This window comes from Erinaceus europaeus, chromosome 2 (assembly GCF_950295315.1).
Source record: "Erinaceus europaeus chromosome 2, mEriEur2.1, whole genome shotgun sequence".
NCBI classification, from domain to species: Eukaryota; Metazoa; Chordata; class Mammalia; order Eulipotyphla; family Erinaceidae; genus Erinaceus; species Erinaceus europaeus.
In genome coordinates, this window is record NC_080163.1 from 130,016,321 (window position 1) to 130,040,416 (window position 24,096).

Sequence of the window (24,096 nt, forward strand, 5' to 3'; positions counted from 1 at the left end):
CCTGCTTCACCGCCTGTGAAGCGACTCCCCTGCATGTGGGGAGCCGGGATCCTTACTGTCCCTGCGCTCTTCGCCACTTACGTTTAACCTACTGCGCCACTGTCCAACCCCCTGCAATTTATCTCTTTGCTCCTATTCTCGTCAATTTTAATATCTGCAGCCATGGTGAAGAGTCCTTAAATACTTTTCCAAACATCTCACTATTTTCAAAATCAAAATTATAATCTAGAGGCTATGGCTATTAAAATTGACTCTGGGTAGCTTCAAAGTGAAAGGAAATTATTTCAAGACTGCTCTCATTGAGGAAAAAACTGAAAATGAGAGACAGTATCAAGAAATTTTAAAAAATTTTATCTCTAAGAATATCAGAGCAATTGGTCAATTATTGGAAACTAACATATAGATGGTTATAGTCACCTTTGTTCTCATGGTGTCTAATATTTCTTGAGACTCAGGTTCTGGGAAATGAATTTAGAATGTCCTGAATGTCCAGCAGGGAGGAAAGAGTTTAAGACACTGTATTTGACACAGCCAAAGGCATTGATTGTTTTACAAAGCAAAACCAGAGCACTGTTACTTAACAGATATTGGAAACATTCTGGGCAGGCATACCCTGTCTCTACAAGTTACATCACACTGGCACATAATGATTTTTACCTGGAGGAAAGCTTTCCAAGCAAATCACTTGTTAATAATGAGTGAAATATAACATCAGCTAATTATCTGACCAATACCTCACTTCAGGACTATAACAGTGATAGGCCACTTCAGTGAAGATGATTTTACAACTAAAAAGAAAAAATAAAAAGACAAATAAAGTGGAACAAGAAGTATGGGAAGGGAAAGGGAGAAGGAAAAAGAAAAAATAGATTCAGTATAGCTGCCATAACCCAGTGAGGACCGTGGTGACTATTCCCAGCCCTTATACCTTCCCTATACACAATTTCATGCTGCTCTCTCACTCCACCAAAGAGTGGCTAGAAGAGCAATCAGACAGTCTCACTGAGATAGAAAAATCTTTCTTCTAGATCAGCACTGCCTACGAGAAATACCATGCCAGTAATATTAAAATCTCTACTATGGTGAACACTGCAAGTAACAGGTTAAATTAATTTTAATAGCATATTTACTCACTATATCTAAAATATTATAAGTTAAATATATAATTAGTACAAAATGTGAATGAGACTTTTTCACAATGAGTCTTTGAAATATAGATTGAATTTACAGCACTCTCAGTTCAGGTTAGCCATATTATCATAGTCAAACATAGTTAGTGTGTGTAATATTGGGTAACAGAAGCTAAGAAGAGTCTGAAATTCTTGCTTTACTTTGAAACACTGAGGTTCTTCTCACATGCAGTTGACTAGTTATATCTGGGCTTTGTGCGAAGGGGATGTTTTGATTTTCTTTTACTTTAAGCACAAATAAAAACAAACACGGTTTATATCCAGTCTTTGTTTACCAAGCTAAGATAGTGCTTGTGTTTTTGATTCACAGTTGGAACTTTTTCCAATCCCTGCTCTGAGAAATCAGAGTTGTGAAAGACTTCAACAATATTGTCTTGGAGACAAGAGAAAGGACCCCTATACAGATGAAAAATGAGAGGCCACATTGATTGAATAAATTGCCCAAAGGTTGTAGGCTGGATGGCTGGGATGGGAGTCTTATCTGCTTCATAGCAGTGTGGCCCCGAGCTTTGGCTTCCATTAGGCCCATTGGAGCCAGACTGAGTTAATTTCTCGAAGTCTCTATTCCTTTGCAACCTGCTTGAGTCTGTAGCTTACTGATCCCTGAACTTCCAGGTGACACTGGAGATGGTCAAAGATAGTCTTCTGTTCTGTGTAACTGGAGGGCTTGATGAGGGCTAAGAGAAAGCTTTCTCTACTTATTCTATTCTGTACATGACCAGACATAGACATTCACATTTTCACACATTGTACAATCTTTTTTTTCATTGTTTATTTATTTTGTTGTTGCTGAGGTTTCACACTCTGAGCTGACTTTTTTTTTTTCTTCCATATGGAGATAAACAGAAAGAGAGAGGAGTAAAATGCACCACAGCTGGGGACTTGCTCCAATGCCGTGGGGACCAGGCTCAAATCTGGGTCTTAAGGGCCTGGTGATGGCACACCCAGTAGAGCATACATATTACTATGTGCAAGGACTGAGGTTCAAGGCCCTGGTTCCATACTATAGACCTCTCTCTCTCCCCCTCTCAATTTTTCTCTGTCTCTATCTAGAAAATAAAGCGGGAAAAATCTCTGGATTATGTGTATGACAAAGCAAGTACACTGTCCAGGTGAGCTATCTTCAGGCCCTAAAAACTGTGCAGTTTAATGGTGACATGTCTATTGATGTGTATGTGAAATCCTTGTTTGTCTGCCCCTGTGAGTTGAGGTTTGTATTCACCAAGCTCATTTGGCTGGAGCGAAAAGTTCACTTCCCATGGAGGGAGAGACTCTTAGTTTCCATTTCCCAAGGATCAGGAGTCAATTGATTATGTCTTCACATTAACAAGCACTGAGAAGCAGCCAACATTTCTTTACCAGGTTTTTGCAGATGCATTTGTTGACCTACTCCTCTAATTCATCATTACATGTTGTGCTGATGATGGCCACAGAGAAACAAGGGGAGAGGGAATTTTTCTGCTTGCTAACCTGCAAATAACTAATAGTGTCTCCCTCCCCTCCCCACCCTGACTTAAAAAAAATAAAGTGCACTGCCTGCAAGTATAGATGACAGGAATGTATGCATAGATAATTATATGAATTTAGCTCTTCATTTGTCTAGGGAAATCAGCTCTGTTTCAAAGAAGATTAAAAAAATGCTTTCTCAGAGTATGTTTCTCTATTGATCATCATCTGATTGTTGACAGCAAGGTTTGCCAATTTCTTTCTCCCCAGAAATTTTGTGCTCATGTCAGGATTCTCTCCAGCAGTGTTCCCGCAGAACTATTGATTGTTCTTCTCTAGTAAAGGAACAGCCAAGCCCACTTTGGCTCTAGAATGAGCAACCAGCCTGCCACTCACACTCTCTGAGGCTATAGGCAAGTTGCCCCAGGCTTCCCAGTCAGAGTTCTGCTGTGTATCCAGATACCAGGAGATAGTGACTGAATGCTCCCAAAAAAGTGCTTGGCTTAAAAGCAGTTCAATAGGGAGTTGGGTGGTAGCGCAGTGGGTTAAGTGCAGGTGGCTCTAAGCATAAGGACCAGCATAAGGATCTCTGTTCAAGCCCCTGGCTCACCACCTGCAGGGGAGTTGCTTCACAGGCAGTGAAGCAGGTCTGCAGGTGTCTGTCTTTCTCTCCCCCCTCTGTCTTCCCTTCCTCTCTTCATTTTTCTCTGTCCTATCCAAGAACAATAACAACATCAATAATAACTACAACAATAAAACAACAAGGGCAACAAAAGGAAATAAATAAAGAAAGAGAAAAGAACCCCCCACCTCCCAAAAAAAGCAGTCCAATAAATGTTAGGTGTACTTATTTCCATATGATCCAAATAATACTCCTATCATTTGATGTATGTCAGGCATCAAATCTGTAACTCCTCATCTGATACTTGGAGCATTTGTATGGTCTGGTGAGGTAAGCATTACAAGCTGGTTTTACAGATGGAGGAAATGAAAGATTTTAGCTCTTGACTCTGGTTTCTTAGACATGGATGAAAGAGCTACATCTGATGGTAGATATGCAGCTGCAGAGCAGATCACCATAAGCACTTTCCCGTAGTGCATCCTAAACAAGCTAGTTCCATGGTGTGTATGTGTGTTTGCACATGCATATGTGTTACACATGGGAGTAGAATAAGCATATATGTTAAGAATAAAAAATTACTCCTCTTTTCCCAATAGGAGTTTCTCTAAAGCAGGTGGAAATCAGATACTACCTACTTCCCCTTTGCCTGAGGTAAGACTCTCTTTTGGAATAGAGGTACACAAAGTGCCATATAGCCAGGTAACTTTGCCCTTCAGAAACAACTAACCCCTCAGTTCTTTGCTCTACAAACTCAGAAGGTTGACTTTTTATCTTGGGAGACTGCCATTCCTTCTGCAAGCTCAATGTAAGCTTGCTGCCTAGCAGTTGCCACTTTCTCTGACAATAACCTATCTGTTTCCACTATTTTACTGATGTTTCTTACAAAGTAAGGCTCTGTGGTTCTTCTCTTTGGATCCACAAATTCTTTCTTGAGCCAGGTCCTATGCTACAAGCTGGGATTTCAGTAGTGGCCAAAGGAAATTATGTGAGGAGTAGTCACATTTTCTGAGCAAAACAGGCATTAGACATCGTACTCCAAATAACTATTTTCCAAGAGTCTCCCTTTGTGCCCTTTGTACAGGTGATTCAAGTACAGGTGGTGTTTCAAGCTTAAGACAATTCACCCAAAGGGCCTGGGACCTAGGAGCTGCTGGGTGTCACTTTCATACAACATATGTAATAATTTACAATATGCCTGAAAAACAAAATAAATCTTATAGTTCTGAAGGTCATAACCTAAAACAGGTCTTCATGAGTTCCTTCTGGAAGTTATGAGGGAGATGTTACCTTATCTTCTCCAATTTCTCACAGTTACTAGCATATCGTGATTGTGGCTCTCAGTAAATAATCAATTCTTTCCACTTCTACTTGCGTGGTCATGCTGCATATAAATCTTTTACCTACTGTTTTCATTCATAAAGACCCTTATAATTACTTATAATACCCACCAGATAATCTAGAATACTCTTTCCATTTCAAGCTTCATATAATAATCATATCTGTAGTCTCTCCCAAACCCCAATATCAAGAAACATAATGATGTGTATCAGGGATTAAGAGTTTGACATTGAAGAGACTCTTGTTTGCCTACCAAGGTAGTAACAGAGGAGTTGAGGAAAATTAATCAGGAAGAGAATAGTGTTCAAGCTGATACAGAGAAGAATAGGAAAGGACTCAGTGTCTATAGAATGGTTCAGAGGGGACTGGGGCACAGAACTAACCCTGACCCTAACCCTGGGTGAAGTGTGGAACTATAGCCTTGTAACTTTATAATCTAGCAAACCACTATTAAGTTATTAAAAGAAATTAAAAAAAATAAAAAAGAGGAATGATTCAGAGGGTAGAAGCTATTTGTTGTCTGGAACTGACAGGGTTCTGGGTGGTACTGTGGGGAGGAGGGAGAGAGATCAGATGAAATCAAAGTAGCTGGCCATGGTCAACTCATCAAAGATATGGCTGTTGTGAGAAGACTGAGGAGGGAGGATTGAGGCAGAGAAAGGATGATTATACATCTGTACTTTAAAAGAGGACATTGATGGTTCTCTGTAGGATCAGATTAGAGACAAGAATGAATTCTGGCTGGTTGTGGCAGTAAAGGGCAAGAGATGATGATGACTTGTCTTGTGTGGTGTGGGTCAGATTCAGAAGGCTATGTCTAGCATGGTGGGATCAGATATGGAAGAGGTGGAAGGTAGAAATGTGGGATGGTGAAGGTAGGTAGCAGGAGTTTCAGATGTAAACATGTGGTACCTACAAGAGAGAGGAAGTATTTAATTATTCATTTTAATTTTATTTTATTTAGTGATTTAATAATGATTGATAAGATCATGGGATAAGGAGTATAATTTCATACAGTTCAACTCCCAGGGGAGGGAGTTTGAAGGAGTAGAAGGTATGTGGTGTGAATTCATGATATGTTTTTTTATATTTATTTATTTATTCCCTTTTGTTGCCCTTGTTGTTTTCTTATATTCTTGTTGTAGTTATTATAGTTGTTGTTATTGATGTGGTTGTTGTTAGATAGGGCAGAGAGAAATGGAGAGAGAAGGGGAAGACAGAGATGGGCAGAGAAAGACAGACACCTGTAGACCTGCTTCACTGTTTTTGAAGTGACTCCCCTGCAGGTGGGGAGAAAGGGGGGGTCAAACCGGGATCCTTACACCAGTCCTTGCAGTTTGTGCCACCTGCGTTTAACCTGCTGTGCTACTGCCCAACTCCTGTTTTTTTTAATTTATAAAAAGGAAACACTGACAAAAACCATAGGATAAGAGGGGTACAATGCCACATAATTCCCACCACCAGAACTATGTATCCCATCCCCTCCCCTGATAGCTCTCCTATTCTTTATCCCTCTGGGAGTATGGACCCAGGGTCATTATGGGGTGCAGAAGGTGGAAGGTCTGTCTTCTGTAATTGCTTTCCCACTGAACATGGCAATTGACAGGTTGATCAATACTCCCAGACTGTCTCTCTTTCCCTAGTGGAGCAGAGCTCTGGGGAAGCAAGGCTCCAGGACACATTGGTGGGGCCATCTGCCTAGGGAAGTCTGGTTATGGTCATGTTAGCATCTGGAACCTGGTAGCAAAAAAAAGGGTTAACATATAAAGCCAAACAAATTGTTGACTAATCATGAACCTAAAGGCTGGAATAGTTCAGATAAAGACTTGGAGGTCCCCATTTTGTAGATAGTTAGTAGGCCTATTTTAGTTATATTCCAAAGGGCCCATGACTGTACTAGTTTTTTTTTTTTCTTTATTTCTGAGCTTGCCATCTGATATGCAGGTGGATCCAAGTTATTGTCTGGGGAGATGGTGTCATGGCTGGAAAAAGGACCAGAAAGCTCGATCAGGGAAGAGAGTAGCTCCCAAACATGGGAAAAGGTGTATAAATATTGTTGACTATAAACCCCAATTTAATCTGATCTGGGACCCATATTCAGCTTAGCAGCCTATGTGACCTCTGCATTCATGTAGATCTGAGCTCACATTCTGTGGTCTTGAGTACGGTTTTGGATCTAACTTGAGTTACCTATCTGTCATTCAAGTTGGGCATTTGATGTAGAATATGTAGAATGGCAGTCAAAGCTGGGCCTTTCCTAAAGACTTTATTCAGGCAATGTGACATGCTGCAAGTAGATTTGAAAGCAAAGGCTTACCTCAACCCAGATTCCCCCTCACCGCCACCCCCAGCAGCTCTCTACATGACCAGGCCAGAATATAAGTGTCTCATCTTGACTTCCTCATCTTTAAAACTATAGCAGGCAGGGAGTCGGGCTGTAGCGTAGCGGGTTAAGCGCAGGTGGCGCAAAGCACAAGGACCGGCATAAGGATCCCGGTTCGAACCCCGGCTCCCCACCTGCAGGGGAGTCGCTTCACAGGCAGTGAAGCAGGTCTGCAGGTGTCTATATTTCTCTCCTCCTCTCTGTCTTCCCCTCCTCTCTCCATTTCTCTCTGTCCTATCCAACAACGACGACAACAACAATAATAACTACAACAATAAAACAACGAGGGCAACAAAAGGGAATAAATAAATCAAATAAAATATAAAAAAAAACTATAGCAGACTATACAACAGGCTATCTTGAGACTCAAACAATAGAGTAAATGTGCAAGTGGTTTGTAATTCTTAAATGTTTTATAAATGTTATTTTTAGTTTTTTAAAACAGGCTAATGAAATTATTAGCATACCTGAATTAAGATGGAACATATTACCATGACTGGTTATGAAATAATTTTAATCACATTGAATAATACTTTTTCCACCTCCTCTCTTTGTGGATTAAAAATTTCATTCCCCACATCTTCATTAGATTTCATTTTCATATCAGTTGATTATCTCAGTGGACACAAATATGTGTGTGTTGGGGGGGTTGAGCTATGATGTGATGAATGGGACATAAAACTGCTCAGTTAATGTAAAGAGTCATTGAAATCAAAAGAACATTCCTTGAACATCTTCTTTTTGTGAGCAAGTCACAACTTCCTTGTAGGATGAACATTCTTTTGTCATTCTGTTTCTAGGGTTTTCACTGATCTTGTTAGGACCACTCAACTTGTGGTTAGTCTTTGCTTGCTGCCTCATTCTGTGCTCAGAAACCTCCTGTGAATAGAAGTTGGACTTGGATAACTTTTGCCTCCTGGAGGTGTTAATTGAGCTGACCCATTACTCTTTGGAAATAGAAAGGAATCTAACTGATGTTCACTGAAGTGTTTCTGATTGACTTGTGAGCTCCTCCCCCCAAAGCAGGCTCCTTGAAAATGGAAACTCTTTTGTTGCTGTTTTTTAATCCTCTGAAGCCTGTAGTAGGCATGCAATACAAATGTTTAAAAACTGAACTAAATGACCCCTTTCAGTGTCATTTTGATGATAAAAAAAAAAGCTGAGAAATGGCAATAGCTCCCTCTGGCAGCATTTTAAGCAGAGAGAAAGTCTATAGGAGCAATTAATGGTAGGCATTCTGGAGTCTAAAGAGGCACCCTCAAATCTGGCTCCCCACTCCACTGACTCATAATTCTTGTTGAGGCTGGAGCTCTTCTCTGGAGGGCACTTCTCCAAGTTCTGCATCTGCCCTTTCTCTGATTCTTGGTGAACACAAGGCCTGAGCACTCCAGCCTGCCAGGATTCAGGGTAATATTTCCACTTGTTTTCTTCCCTCAGAAAAGCAATTCAACGCATGGAATCAAAGCGAGTAGCAGACACATACATTTTCATTTGCAGTAACAAAGGGCTGGGATATATGCCCTTCGATTGCAATTAGACTTCTTGCTTGTTCACTTCAATCTCCAGTAATATCTTACACCTTGACATGATTTCTGATGTGACATTTTCCTAGGGAAATGGAAGAGAGACATTGGAACTCACTTTGCATTTGAGAGGGAGTTGTTACTGCTGCACCTGAAGCTTAGGAAGAGAGAGGAAAATGAGTCATCTTTCCACGATTTAGTCCCCAAGCCCATTATAACACAATGCCCCTGACAATTCAAGTTCATATTCGATTTCTGCCATTCAGAGAAAGGACAATTTGGGCAAATAAGTGCTCATTAAAATTTATTTAGAGGGAATATTTTCCATTAGGGTGTTTCATTATTTAAGAAGAAAATAGAAGTCTGTGCAGTAATACATAATGTTCCCACCAACATGGCATTTCAGATAAATTACATTTGGATAAAGATGAACGTGTTTGGGTTTGGAAGCCTGATTGATTCTAGCAGGTACTACAGTTGCATAATTATAAGCCAGATTGAAAGGAATTACTAACAAACAGAATGAGTACAAAGAAATACACCAAAAAGCCAATGGGGATTTATTTCACATCAGTCTATTTTTTTTTTCCTTTCAGAAATTGAGCTTTGGGGTTTTCCTGTGGGTCAAACAGACCTTTATGCATTACCACAATTTGTGGGTGGTCAAGTATCTGAACAAGCAGTATATGGTCTGAGCAGGAAATGGTGGACACCCTGAAGTCTGTTACTTATTATTTTAAAAATTAAATTAAATGTATTTATTTATTTTTTTATTGTTGTAGTTATTATTGTTGTCATAGTTGTTGAATAGGACAGAGAGAAATGGAGAGAGGAGGGGAAGACAAAGTTAGACACCTGCAGAACTCCTTCACTATTTGTGAAGGGACTCTCCTGGAGGTGGGGAGCTGGGGGCTCGAACCGGGATCCTTACACTGGTCTTTGTGCTTTGTGCCACCTGTGCTTAACACGCTGCGCTACCGTCTGACTCCCACGTGTATTTGTCTCTTATAATTTTTTTATTGCCACCAGGGTTATTGTTGCAACTGGGTGCCTGCATGATAAATCTATTGTCCCGGTGGGCATATTTTCCTTTTTCCTTGCCTTTATTTTTGATAGAACAGAGAGAAATTGAGAGAGAGGTGGGAGAGAGAGAGAGAGAGAGAGAGAGGGAGAGAGAGTCACCTGCAGCGCTGCTTCATTGCTCATGATGCTTCCCTGCTGCAGATAGGAAGGGACTGGGAGCTTGAACCCAGATCTTTGCTCAGGGTAATCTGTGCTCCACCAGTTGTGCCACTGTCTGGCCTGGCAGTCTGCTACTTTTAAGACAAAGGAAGTATGACTTAGAACTTGTTTGGGACTTGAGTCAACAGTGAGCTGTTGTGAAACTAAAGTAGACACAGGTCTTTCTAAAAGGGTTGAATTTTCTAGTCACAATTTCTGCTCAGGAACATTCTTTCAAATAATTGCACAGTCGATTCTCAAGTAGCTCCCTTTCTGCATGGTTGACCTGGCTTGCTCTCCATCTCCCCACACCTGTCTCTCTAACAGCTCCTTTACTGCCATTGCATGGCCCTCAAAAGACCACACACCGAGTTCTTGTTTTTGTTTTTCAAGTTAGCTATCTAGATAGATAGAAAGAGACCATAGCGCCAAAGCTTCTTTCAGTGTGGTGGTGTTGCAGAAATAATCCCCAAACACAAGACCTGAGTCAGGTATGGTGAAAAGAGAGGAGTTACTTCACCAGTGGACTAGAGAACTGGATAGCTCCTTGAAGTTCTCTGCCCCGCCTCCCTCCTCCAAAGGACTGACTCTCAGCTTTATAGGATTTTACAGCATGGTTATATTTCAGTTACAAAGGGAGACTGGATGGGTGGATTATTTCCCAAGAATGCAGACAAAGTTACTGTTTTATGAAGACACAAAGCAGGCACAAGATCTTCAGCTTTGTTGACCTTTGAGATAAGACTCTGGAGCCTATTTGTTCAGGCCAGGCTGGGTTGCTCCCTAATTGTCCTTATTTTAAAGCATCACTGCCTTAGGCCATCCTGCTTAGAAATGTAGGAAGTGGGGTGCAGCACACTAGATACAAGGGAAACATAAGTTTGTTATTCATCTATTTTTCTACTTGAGTGGGGACTGGGCTTGAACCTAAGTTGTGTGCATGGCAAAGTACACTATCCAGATGAGCTATCTTGTTGGCCCCACTTCATCACAAGTTTTAAGATGTGGGTCAAAGAACTCTACTAACTGTTTTAAATCTCACTTTTACCACTGCAAAAGTGAGCAGAAATAGTACTTTATGGGGATCCTTGGAGTTAAGATGGAATAATACATTGAAAAAGACAAGCAAATTGATATTTTATTTAGTAAATATTAAGCAAGCAGCATTTTATGTGCTCTATACTCCTTTGTGTTATCTGGTCCTTATTCTTATACCCATAGTCTACTGTCTGGCATGTGATTGGCAGTCTATTAATGTTAAGTGAAAGTGACTCTATCATAAAAAGAAATATTTATTTTATTTTATTTTATGTAATGTATTAAGTAAGTGCTCAGCTTCTTCTTTACTAAACTGTGTATATGATCAACATTCATTTAAATTTATAAGTGGGCTGACTGCCATAGCTTGGAACTTTTGAATGACAAGAGACAAATCAGATTCTCTTCTCATGCAAAGAAGCATTTGGTTAAAGCTTTTGATGAATTTCAACCTTATGTCATTTAGCATATATTGGGAGCAAGCCTCACACATCCATTCATCTGGTGATGCCCAACATGATTAAGAAATAAAACATGTGTTGATCTGACTGAAACAGACAGTTGCTAATGAGTTAAAAATCAGTATCATTCTCTCTCCTGTTACTCTACAAGGTAACTGTTGACTAACTTGAACTTCAACTAGGTTAACCATCCAAACTTGAGAGACCTCTACTATAAAATGAATTTTAGTTCTAGGTAGGCTCTTAATACTTTGTTTTCTTGTTATATGTTTTTAATTAAGCATTTCTTGGCAAGAGAAAATATTTCCAATACTAGCACATATATCTCTTGTGCATTTGGGAGAAACCCAGTGAAAATGAAGACATTACCGAGGTAACTTGAGTTGCCACCCTAGGTATTTATAACAAGAGACAAAGGACTTGGGAAGGGACAGAGAAGATCAGACACACAAATGAGAAACAAGTGCATGACAATTATTATTATTATTTTTGCTTTTGAATGTAAGAAGTTTATTTTCATTGAATTTTTGTTTATTAATTTAATATTTCACTTTATTTGGGGGTATGCTGATTTAGAAGAATGCTGTTGTCACAAGTATATAATTTCTTATCTCCCCATGATAGGTGTTGGCTCACTTCACCCTCCAACAACTTGTCCTCTTCTTCCATCATGAGACACTGGGTCCACAAGCCCCATTTCAGCCCCTTTCTGATTGCCATACTTTAGAGTCCTTTCATCAGCTATATTAGAGATAGTTTGTTCTACAGTTAAACACCATAAAACAGAAGACAGTAAAATCAGATATTCATGTCTAGTTTCTAGGATACAATGGTGAAGAGAGACTCAGGCTGGTGGTATGCCTGTCATATACCTATCACAGAGAGATAAAAACCATACTCAGGTGTTAGCAACTGTCCTGTAAACTATTGTTTCCTTTAATAAGTTGGTTTGGAAAGCAAATTATTCAATTTCTAAAAATCCTTGAATTCTCAGTCCCATGCTTCTAAGTAAATACTTGTTATATTTATATGTTGCCACCCAACTGAGACTCAGTTCCACATTTTCATGTTGTTGTTAGTGAGATTTTTTTTTAAGCTTAATTTTGATGTCTTTAGGTTATATTTTCAAGTCACCACATATGGTGTATATTTATATACACATCAAAGAAATTTGGCAAGACAGACTCCTGGAAGAGAACTTGCTACATCAATGACTGTTCTTATTTACTATTTTTATCTGTCACTACCAGATTGCTGTCTAAATCAGTTTTATCAAGTCATGCTCTCAACACAAGTATACAGGAGAAAGCAATTTTATATTTTCTGGAAAAATTTCTGGTGGGCAGAAAACAATCGAATAAATAAGTTACTTGTAATAGGAGTCAGGATTTTATGTTTTTCTTTTGATTTTTTATATACTTATTTGGGTGAAATAATTGCATACAAGATAATTGGCATATGTTTATAGTTTCTTCTCCCCCTATGATATATGTTTTTATACCACACTCACTACCAACTTATATCTTTTTATTTCTTTTTTTATTGATTTAATAATGATCAACAAGACCATAAGATAAGAGAGGTACAATTCCACACAGTTTTCACCACCAGAGTTCTGTATCCCATCCACTCCCTTGAAAGCTTTCCTATTCCTTATCCCTCTGGGAGCATGGACCCAGGATCATTATGGGGTGCAGAAGGTGGAAGGTCTAGCCTCTATAATTGCTTCTCCACTGGACATGAACATTGACAGGTCAATCCAAACCCCCAGCCCATCTCTATATTTCCCTAATGGGGCATGGCTCTGAAGAAGTGGGATTCTAGGACACATTGATGAGGTCATCTGTCCAGGGAAGTCGGGTTGGTGTTATGGTAGCACCTGCAACTTTATTGCTAGAAAAGCATTAAGATATAAAGCAGAACAAATTGTTTAATAATAAGGAATCTAAAGGCAAGAATAAAGCAGATGAGATTTGGGGTCTCCATCTTGGTAAAAGTTAGTAGGCCTATTTTAGGTATATTCTAAGGGGTCCATGACTTTACTAATTTTTGCCTGAGCCTGACTGACAGCTTATATACAGGTGGGCCAAAAGTATTGTTTGGGGAGATGGTGTCAGTGTTGGAAATAGGACTAGAAAGCTGGATCAGGGCAGGTCTGCAGGTGTCTATCTCTCCTCCTCTCTGTCTTCCCTTCCTCTCTCCATTTCTCTCTGTCCTATCCAATAATGACGGTATCAGTAATAATAATAACTAAAAGAATAAAACAACAAGGGCAACAAAAGGGAATAAATAAATAAATAAATATTAAAAAAAAGAAAGCTGGGGGGGGTTGGACTGTAGTGCAGCAGGTTAAGTGCACATGGCACGAAACTCGAGGATTGCTGTAAGGATCCTGGTTCAAGCCCCTGGCTCCCCACCTGCAGGGGGGTCACTTCACAAGTGGTGAAGCAGGTCTGCAGGTGTCTATCTTTCTCTCCCCATCTCTGTCTTCCCCTCTTTTCTCTAATTTCTTCTGTCCTATCTGGCAACAACAACATCAATAACAACAATAATAATAATGATAACAACAATGATAAAAACAAGGGTAACTAAAAAGGAAAATAAATAAGTAAATAAGTAAAGTATTTTTTAAAAAAAGTTAGATCAGGGAAGAGAGTAGCTCCCAAGTTGGGAAAGTATATAAATATTTTTAACTGTAAACCGTATCAATTTGGTCTGGAGCCCATATTGACACAGAAGCATGTATAATCTCTGCTTCCCTGTGGGTCTGAGCTCACATTCTGTGGTCATAGCTAGGCTGCACTCATTTCAGGACCTGTCTTCCTCGAGTGGCAGAGTATGTCGATCTAACCTCCCTTCAGAGAATGGGGCAGTCCCTACCATTGTTCCACATTGAGGGCACGGTCCTGTAGAGGCCCATAAGAGGGTCCACTGTGTTGTTCCTGATGGAGATGACCAGTGACAGTGGAGAGAGGGATCTGTTAGAGGTCTAGGCCCATCATAGGATTTTACATTAAAAAAATTAAATTTATTTATTTATTTTCCCTTTTTGTTGCCCTTATTGCTTTTTATTGTTGTTGTAGTTATTATTGTTGTTGTTAGTGATGTCATTGTTGTTAGGAAGGACAGAGAGAAATGGAGAGAGGAGGGATAGACAGAGAGGGGAACAGAAAGATAGACACCTGCAGACCTGCTTCACCGCTTGTGAAGCAACTCCCCTGCATGTGGGGAACTGGGGGCTGGAACCGGAATCTTTATGCTGGTCCTTGTGCTTTGTGCCACTTGCGCTTAATCCTCTGTGCTACCACCCAACTCCCAGGATTTTACATTTTTATATACTTTGACACAGCTATTCTGCTTCCAGAAATTAATCTTAGGGAAATAATTACACAGTTGGACAATGAAAATGCAGATATAGCATTACTTAGAATCTTGAAGAGTTGGAGACCACTATATGTCTGTGAAAAGGCAATTTATTAAATGAATTATGATATGAGAGACTGTGTCCTCTTAGCAAGAGTTTAGCATCTCAGATCAGCACCCAGCTCAGGGATTGTGCATTCAAAGACCACAAACTCTAAAATCTAATGTTCCTTATTCCTGCTGCCCCTTGCCTCACTCCATAGATACTTTATCCACTGATAAAGGATTAGGATCTAGCAAATGGGACAATTTAAATTTAAATTTTCAAATGATCATGGCAGGGTGGTAGTGCACAGAGTTAAGCACACACAATAGGAAGCGCCAAGGATCCCAGTTTGAGACCTTGGCTCCCCACCTTCGGTGAAGCAAGTCTGTAGGAGTCTTTTTCTTTCCCTCTCTATCTTCCCCTCCTCTCTCAACTTCTTTCTGTACTATCCAGTAAAAAAATGGAAAAAATGGTCTCCAGGATCAGTGGATTTGTAGTGTAGCACCAAGCTCCAGTGATAACCCTGGAGGCAAAAATAAAAACAAACAAAAACTCAAATGTTTTATTGTAATTTTCCTTATTTAAATATTTTAATTTATTTATGAGAGAGGCACCAGAGCATCACTCTGTCATATGTGGTGTCTGGAGACTGAACCCAGGACCTCACCCATGCAGGTCCAATGCTCTATTGCTGAGCCACCTCCCTGACCACTTATAGCAATTACTTGCCTGGGTGTTAGTGCACATGTGTATGTATGCTGCTGGGACCTTGCACATGCAGAATTTAACTGTTGTGGATCACTTTTTCATTCTGATAAAAAAGACATAGACACACGCATACACGCAGACACCATAGCACTGTAGCTTCCTCAGGTGCCAAGGTCTGAACTTGGGCTGCATGTATGGCAAAGCACAAGTCCTAGCTGGTGAACTAGCTCTTTTTGTCTTAAATTGTTGTTTTCAACGGGCTATGTTGTTTTCGCCAGGCTGGCTTCATGGGTGGGTAACAGACGACCAGGGACTCATGGTTGAGCTGTAGGCAGTATCTCTTTATTCATGCAGGACGCAGCACAGTCTAAGCCGAGCTAAGCTAAACTAAAGGTACCGTAAAACTCACAATGCTGTCTTTATATGTACTTGCCAAGTAGGGTGGAAACAGGATGTGACATAGAGAGAGTGGAGAGAAAAGTGACTGGTGAAAATCAGAGTGTGACAAGGAGAGGATCAGGGTGTGACAAGGAGAGGGGGTGGAGCAGGCGAGAATTCTATCGCTGAACCACTAATGCCCTGGAGGGAGGGTGGTGCTTGTTAACAGCGGTTATGTAAATAGAATGAAGTGGTTATGTAAATAGAATAGTATTAAGCAGGGGGGATTTAAACCAAATGAAACAGAAGGGGTCTCATGCATACCAACATTAAATGACAAAAAGTAAAATATGTATATTTAAAATAAAAGAACAAGAAAATTCTTGCAAATATAATGAAGAGCAAAGCAGACCAAGGTAGAGAGACACACAGAGGGAATAAGTAAGTAATGTCAGTATTGAGATATCATCCTCAGTTACTGAGAAGGTTGGAAATTTATGTGAAAGCAGTTAATACAACTCTTACTTATCCCTTTGGAAACTGAGAGAAATGGTAGAAATGGTTACATTTTTATCAATGCATAAAATGCCCTACCTAAGCCAAAATTAGATAGAAAAATTGCACAAAGCAATAAGCTGTAGCCACATTTGGTGGTAGACTCAGAGGTTTTACTGTTGAGTTTGATCCAAGTCCATACATCATATTATTTATGTGTTATTTAAATAATTTTCATCTGCAGAAAAAAAGATGAAAGACCCCTAATTCATTGTGTAAAGTATCATAAAGATAGGGCATAAGAGAAAATTGCCTGAATTTCTATTACAAATATAGAAGCAGCTGTTTCAAATAAACTATTACAAGTCTGAACCCAGCTCTCCATTTATAAAAACTCTGCTACAAACAAATGGGATTAATTTCAATAATTTAAGGACTTCAGAAATAGAAACTTTATCAACGTATTTCATTATAACAACAAACTAAAGAATTTCAATAGATGATGAAAAGCTATTCAATGAAATAAAGAACTATTGTGAATAATGGCAGAGAGAGTAGAATTAGAAGGAAGCAACTTAAACAAACAAATAGTATGAGCTATAAATAGCAAACCATATTTTAAAGGGTAAAATATTAAGACCATTTACCATTAAAAGCTAGAATCAGAGCTTGTTATTAACCATTCTTCTTATTTATTTATTTTGGTTTGGAGCAGCAGCTAATGCAATGTGAAAACAAAATGAAATATTTACAATACATATTGGCAAAAGGGATGGTTGAAGACATGACTATGAAGTTAAAAACTGTTTGAAACCCCACTATATGAAAATTAAAAAGAATTTTATATAATGTTGAGCACAATATAAAAAGCTGCTCTCTTTATATTTAACACAATGTGTCCAAAACCAAGCAACAGCTTTTACTAAATAAGATAAATTCAGTGCTGAATAAGAAACCACAGTATTATCATCATTACTTTTTAAAAAATATTTATTTATTCCCTTTGTTGCCCTTGTTGTTTTAGTTATTGTTGTTATCAATGTCCTCATTGTTAGGACAAAGAGAAATGGAGAGAGGAGGGGAAGACAGAGAGGGGGAAAGAAAGACACCTGCAGACCTGCTTCACCGCTTGTGAAGCGACTCCCCTGCAGGTGGGGAGGTGGGGGCTCGAACTGGGATCCTTACGCTGGTCCTTGCGCTTTGCACCACATTCGCTTAACTGCCCGACTCCCAATCATTATTACTTTTATTATTATAAAAATACACTTTTAGGGTACTAAGGCAAGAACAAAAGCAATGTTTCCCTTAATGAAGGAAAACTGGTAACACTTTAATAACAAATCAATCTTTGGTCCTGCTACTACAGAGGATTTCTTTTTCAGACAGGAAGAACTATATTTGAAGGGAACAAAGTTAAACAACAATGAACCCTGAGAGTCTGACACAGAACTGAGGCTACCAAAAGGTGAAGTAAGGGGTTATATGTGAGAGGAGGGCTTCCAATGGACTGTGGAGGTGGGTGTTTGGAGGACTATTGTAATATATCATTTGAAAAGGTGATGTCTCAATTGAAAAAAAAACCAAAAGATACAATTGGACCTGGAAGTCAACTTTGGTCTAGTAACAAACACATCAATATTTATTATGATGGTGAGACTGTCTTCTGAGAACTCACTTGCTAGCAGGGGAAATAGGAAGTATTAAGAATGTGTATGAAAATGGTACCAGTAGAAAAACCAGTTACAGAATACAAAAAGGAAGCAACATTGGAGGCTGATGGTGATGGCTGATATGTAATGTAAATTTCTTCTTGGGAAATCTCTGGGAGATTTTGAAGCAGCCAAATGGCACGGATGTTCTGAACAGAAAATCATCACCAAGTCTTTCTTGTTGTGGGGGCCAGGCTCCAACCTAGTATCCACACTTGAAAAAGCAGCAGATTATCCAAGTGAGATATTTCACCAGTCCTGAAGCAGCTATTTATGACTCTAGATGTATAAAATAAAATTGTGCCTAATATTGGACAGAACACAAATGGATGTTCATTGAGCATATCCTTGCTTAGAACTTCAGAGCTTTTTGTAGTACTTCTGGAAATTAAGGAGGTTTTGAACTTTTAATGCCATTAAATGTATGTTCTTTAACAATGATGACTTTTTCTGCCCTCAGTCTAGCTGCTGAAAAAGAACTTCAGTTTCCTTGAAATTGGCTCTAACATGACTGTTGCACTGAATTTAGGCCAGTGTGACAAAACGGCTTGCCCTACTTGTTAGACATCTCTTTTTAATATTTTTATTTATGTTTTTTCATGGCCACCAGGGTTATCATTGGGGCTCAGTGCTTACACCACTCCTGGCAGCCACTTATTTCTTCCTTCCTTCCTTCCTTCCTTCCTTCCTTCCTTCCTTCCTTCCTTCCTTCCTTCCTTCCTTTCTTCCTTCCTTCCTTCCTTCCTTCCCTCCTTCCTTCCTTCCTTCCTTCCTTCCTTCCTTCCTTCCTTCCTTCCTTCCTTCCTTCCTTTCTTTTTCTTTATTCTTGATAGGACAGATAAAAATTGAGAGATGAGAGAGAGAGAGAGAAAGAGAGAGAGAGAGCTGCAGACCTGTTTCACTTCTTGTAAAGCTTCCCCCCAGCTGGTGGGGAGTGGAGGCTTGAACCTGGGTCCTTGCACATAATAATGTGTGCATTTAGCTAAATGTGTCATGTTAGGTCCCATTTGAAACTATTTCTTGTTCAGCTGATTTCCAAATCTCTTCTCTAGATGTGATGGTAATAGGTAAGACAGTATTCTCACCTATGCATCATAGCTCTTCTTGTTAACTAAGTAACTAAATAAACAAAACTACACTCAAAAAGCTCAAATGCTAGAAGTGGGAGGAGGCAGGAAGACAGAACATAATCAAATGAGCAAGGTAGTATTTGCTAGTGGTAAGTGCATGTTATAGGATAGTACTAGAAGAAGGAAGAAAGTTAAGATTTTGGGTCTGAGATTGTGAAGAGGTCATTTAGTTTTGGGTGATCAAAGGTGATATCTCTGAAGTTTGAACATTTCTTGCTAGACCTTTAATGATTAGACTTGGGCTAAGATGGAGGATGAATGCCAAATGCCAAACTTTGAGGTACTCTGGTCAGTGGTGCATGGGTTCAGAGGTTAAAAAAAAAAAGGGTGATTATGTTCCTGGCTCAGTGGTAAAGTTCAGGACTTGCATGCCTGAAGTCCCAAGTTCAACCCCCAGCATCTTGTTCTCTCAGTCTGGCGACAGCGCAACAGGTTAAGTACACATGGCGCGAAGCACAAGGACCAGCGTAAAGCTCCCTGTTCGAGCCCTGGCTCCCCACCTGCAGGGGAGTTGTTTCACAGGCGGTGAAGCAGGTCTGTAGGTGTCTCTATTTCTCTTTCCCTCTCTGTCTTCCTCTCCTTTCTACATTTCTCTCTGACCTATTCAACAACGACATTAACAACAACAATAATAACTACAACAACAATAAAACAACAAGGGCAACAAAAGGGAAGATAAATGATAAAGAGGGAGTGTGGTAGCACAGCAGGTTAAGCACACGTGGCACAAAACACAGGGGCAGGTGTAAGGATCCTGGTTTGAGCTCCCAGTTCCCCACCTGCAGGGGGTTTGCTTCACAAGCATTGAAGCAGGTTTGCAGGTATCTATCTCTTCCCGTTTGTCTTCCCCTTCTCTCTCAATTCCTCTCTCTGCTATCCAACAACGATGGCAGCAATAACAATAATAATAACAACAGTGATAAACAACAAAGGCAACAAAAAGGGGGAAAAATAGCCTCCAGGAGCAGTAGATTTGTAGCATAGGCACCGAGCCCCAGTGATAACTCTGGAGGCAAATAAAATAAAATAAATAATATATATATGTATATATTTGTGTGTGTGTATTAGAAAGTAAGAAAAGGAAATAATAGATTTAGAGGTTTTCAAGGGCAGATCACTGCTTTCAGGTTTAAGTTGGAAAATATTGACTAAGCCTGAAAAATGAGCTTACTATACTTGATCCCAAACAGAGAACGCCTGCCCTAGATTCCAGCCTTTTACCTGATTCTTGTCAGTTAATTGATGGTGGATCAGTCCAGGAGAGTGGGTCAGATCCTTACAAATTTTTTGATTGTTTTTGTTTTTTGGTTACCAGAGCATTGGTCAGCTGATGGATCTCAGACTTTGGATCCTCAGGAATGAGTCTCTTTGCATAACAATTATGCTATCTACCCCCATCCAAGATCCTTACAAATATTATGTTTATTCTCATTTTGTGGGGAGAACAGAGTTTCCCACTCAAGTCCACTAGTTTTTAAAAAATATTTATTTGTTTATTTATTTATTCCCCTTTTTTTTTTTGCCCTTCTTGTTGTTATTGATGTTGTCCTTGTTGGATAGGACAGAGAGAAATAGAGAGAGGAGGGGAAGACAGAGAGGGAGAGATAAAGATAGACACCTGCAGAACTGCTTCACTGCCTGTGAAGCGACTCCTCTGCAGGTAGCTGTGCTGGGAACTCGAACTGGGATCCTTATGCTGGTCCTTGTGCTTTGCACCACGTGTGCTTAATCCGCTGTGCTACCACCAGACTCTCTACTAGTTTTGAACATACTGAAAACTCTTTTCCTGAATGGGAGATGAAATATTCCAATAGCTAAAAATCACGCAGGAGAAACTTTCCTCGCCCCCACCCTGGTAGATTTACTGACTCATTGCAATGATACATGCCAGGGCAGTTATGAGATATCTCTTGGTAAGAAAAATCAGGAAGGTTTCTTTTTCTTTTCTTTTTTCAAAATGAGACTTGCATGTGTGTCAAACAATTCTCAGGAAGGTTTAGGAGCAGCAGGAATCATCTCTAAATTGTTTGCTCTTATGGACCAGTGGAAGTGGCAGAGCTGAACTGGGGACATATTTTGTAAGAAACCAGTAGCCATCAAAGAAGAGGGTCATTATAGTATTCTATAGCTACAGCATGACCTTTGGAGAAATATTCTTTAATGTCAATGTTGCGGTTGGCTTTATTGTGTCTATTATAACAATCTGGCTAATGGCAGACCTGATATTTAATACCTCAGAGGAAACGTTCAAAATGTCCCTGACATTTTTAGGAAGTATGGGCTGTGATCAATAGTGTTTTTAGTCCTATTGTGTTTGAAGTACAGAATCAACCTACAGAACAGCTGCAGGCTGGCTTCAGTGAGATCAACTACCTTCCATCTAGGTTAGATTGGTCCAAGTTTGGCACAGAGTCTGAATTGGTATGGCCTATTTTTCTGAGCTGCAAATGAAATAGAAAGGCTTTTTTAAAAAAAAAAATTGTGATTAATAGTGGGTTTTACAAGATTGTAGGATTACAGAGTATAAATTGCATGCCACACCCACCACAAAACATCTGTGCCCCCATTGGTAACCACCATAGTTTTCATAGTCTGAGAGAGTGTTTGACCCTGCTTTTCATTCTTTTCTTCTCGCTTTATTTCTTCCTTCCTTCCTCTTCTTCTTCTTTTTTTTTTTTTTTGCAGATTTATGTGATTCCGTTATCCTTTACCTCTTATTTCACTAAGCATATTCACCTCCAGTTCTATATTGAAATGCTTTTTTAAGTTGAACCCCAAAATTATTGTCTGAAGTACTACCCAAGGTGAAAACAGCCTAGTGTTGATTATATTTATATATATTCTTTAAGTTTGGAAGCTGCACTCTGCCCTGACCCAGCTTTCTAGTCCTATACTCAACTCTGATGTCATCTTCCCAGAGAATATTTTTAGTCTACCTGCTGGTTAGCTATCAAACTCCAGCAAGAATTACCATGGTTTTGCCCCCCAAGGAACTTAACTAAAATAGATTTCCTAGCTTCTGTCCACCCTAAAAAAATTTCTTGAGTGTTCTGATATATGGAATGAACTTTGGTATACTATTAATTGGTGACAAAAATTACGTTTAAACATTTTAAACATATTTACTTTTTTAAAAGTCCATATGCATTTGTAATGGATTTACTCTTGTGCCTTAATATACATAGGGCCCTGTATTTGTCTGAACATTTACCCTTTGAATGATCTTTAAGAGAGTCAAGAGTATCATGAATTCCTGACTATATAGATTTTATTGTATTTTATTTTTTTCACCATGGTTATTGCTGGGGCTTTGTACCTGCACTGTCCCTCTGCTTTGAGAGGGATCTCTCTCTCTCTCTCTCTCTTTGTCTCTCTCAAGTTTCAGATAGATGGTGAAAGACAGTGAGGGAGAGAGAAACAATGAAAGAGAAAGAGACCTCATAGCATTACACTATCACTTGTGGAGCATCTTCTCATGCAGGTAAATCCATACTCCCAGCCTTTCTCTCTCTTTCCCTAGTAGGGCAGGATTCTGGGGAGGCAGGGCTCCAGGACACATTGGTGGGGTCATCTACCCAGGAAAGTCAAGTTGGCATCATGTTAGCATCTGGAACCTGGTGGCTGAAAAAAAGAGTTAACATATAAAGCAGAACAAATTGTTGACTAATCATGAAGAATATTGCAGATGGAGATTTGAGGTCTCTGTTTTGGAAAAAGCTAGTAGGTCTGTTCCAAGGGGCCCATGACTTTACTAGTTTTTGCTTGAGCCTGACATCTAATATGCATTTGGACCCAGATTATTGTCTGGGGAGATGGTGTAGTAATTGGAAAAAGGACAAGAAAGCTGGATCAGGGAAGAGAGTAGCTCCCAAATATGGGGAAAGTATATACATATTGTTAACTGTAAACCCCATCGATTTGATCTGGGGCCCATATTCAGCACAGGAGCCTATGTAACCTGTATCCCTTTAGATCTGAGCTCACATTCTGTGGTCATGGCTAGGAATATTCCAGGTTGCACTAATTTCAGGGCCCATTTTCCTCGGATGGTAAGTGCATTTTGCTAGTTTAACGTTACTGAATTCATGTCTAGGTAGGGGAATTTGGGTATAGAGGTTCCTATCCTATTTTCTAACTGATGCTACTGTTACCAATCTGCTTTTTAAAGAATGAAATTATTTAAATATATAAAGAGAAAAATGAGTAAATTCCAGTACTCTCTTTAAAACCATGACCACCAAACACTCTACATAAGAATGGTTTAGCCAAGAATTTTTTTTTTTAAATTTCGTTATTGGGGAATTAATGTTTTACATTCGACAGTAAATATAATTGTTTGTACATGCATAGCATTTCCCAGTTTTCCATATAACAATACAATCCCCACTAGGTCCTCTGTCATCCTTTTTGGACTTGTATTCTCCCCACCCACCCACCTGAGTCTTTTCTTTGGTGCAACATGCCAGTTCCAGTTCAGGTTCTATTTATGCTTTCTCTTATGATCTTGTTTTTCAACTTCTGCCTAAGAGTGATATCATTCCATATTCATCCTTCTATTTCTAACTTATTTCACTTAACATGAATTTTTGCAAGGAAGCCAATAATCTTTGATAGTGTTTGTAGGATATCTGTGTAATTGGAATTTTCTGGAATAGATTTACAGATGGTATGACATCTGTAGATTACAGTAGATATCTGAGATTCACTCATAGGCAAAAGCAGAATGTTTGGTCCCTCTTTTATTCATCCTTTCATTAAAGTCTATCTGATTTTGTGACATTTGCCGGTTGAGACAAAGAATAGCATCGCTATTTTTATAGAAGTATAAACTTTATTTTTTAGAAATATAAACTGAGGTTGAAAAAGTATTAGAGATTAGCCAAGAAATATACCTGGTAATTGATGAGCTGGGATTTTAATTCATATCTGTCTGAAATGAATTTCCTTAACAAAGCCTTTGTTGGAAAAAAACAACAACAACAAGAATTTCAGAGAGTTTAAAATGACTATTATAGGAGCCTACTAGGTCTTTTTCCATCACAAAA